Source organism: Pteropus alecto, unplaced genomic scaffold, assembly GCF_000325575.1.
Source record: "Pteropus alecto unplaced genomic scaffold, ASM32557v1 scaffold78, whole genome shotgun sequence".
In the NCBI taxonomy this organism is placed as follows: domain Eukaryota; kingdom Metazoa; phylum Chordata; class Mammalia; order Chiroptera; family Pteropodidae; genus Pteropus; species Pteropus alecto.
This window is the reverse complement of record NW_006443124.1, coordinates 15,726,543-15,727,534: the sequence shown is the minus strand read 5'-3', so window position 1 is coordinate 15,727,534 and position 992 is coordinate 15,726,543.

Sequence of the window (992 nt, the reverse complement as noted above, 5' to 3'; positions counted from 1 at the left end):
CGCCGTCCTGCCATGGCGGCTCCTGAGTAGATGAAGAGCAGGTCCACAGGGGTGCTCACCGACCGCCAGAACGCCTGTCTGGTCTTGTACAAGGGGTGCGTTTTCCCCTATTAATATCACTTTGACCTGAATCCTTCTAAAAACAGGCTGCCCACCTGCCTGCCTGTTGTGCTCACTGAAGGCCCCACATTAGCTGAGAATGCCTCTGCTTTCATTCTCAATGGCTGCAGCCCCAAATGGTCTCTCTGTGGTCCCTGACGGGGGTGTTTGTGTGCGTGGGTGTCTGTGGATGAGGAAATGGATGGAAGGATGGATGGGTCGATGGGTTGATGGATGGATGAAGTGATGGGTATCTGGGAGATGGGTAGTGGGTGAGTCAATGGAGGAGAGGGGTCAGGGTTGGATGCCACTGCAGACAGTATCTTTCCCAGTTGACTTTTAATGTTTTCAAAGGACAGACTTAGTGGGGGCAGGGCTTCCTTGATGTGGTCACTTCTAAGGGCATTTCAACTGTTATCACCAAAGCTCTAGAAAGTGGCAAGTCGCAGATGAGAAAATGAGGTCCCAGGGGCAGTGCCTGGCTCAGGGTCACCCAGGTTCAGGTGCCGCATCAACCACCCTCAGCCCTGAGCATCCTGCAGAGCCCAGCCTGGTCCAGGCTCTCTGCCTGGCAGTTCGGGGCACCAAGGCCTTGCTTGGTGGTCCCGAGAGCAGACACCCTCTCGGTGATGCTGCAGTCCCCTCTCTGAACCTGCATGTGGACATCTGGTGGGGCTGCCCCGGGATGTGGGTGCTGGACAGCATCCTGCAAACTCTCTGTGACTGATTATATGGGCTGAGCACTCGCCTCAAGAAAAGTGGCCTACAGTGGCCCACCATGGAGAAGAGGAGGCCAGCGTTTGTGCTGGAGGACTGCCCTTGAAGACTACTCAGGAAAAGGGTTTTTTTTCTGCATATCCAGCCTGGATAAGGACTCAGCTAACCACATAGCT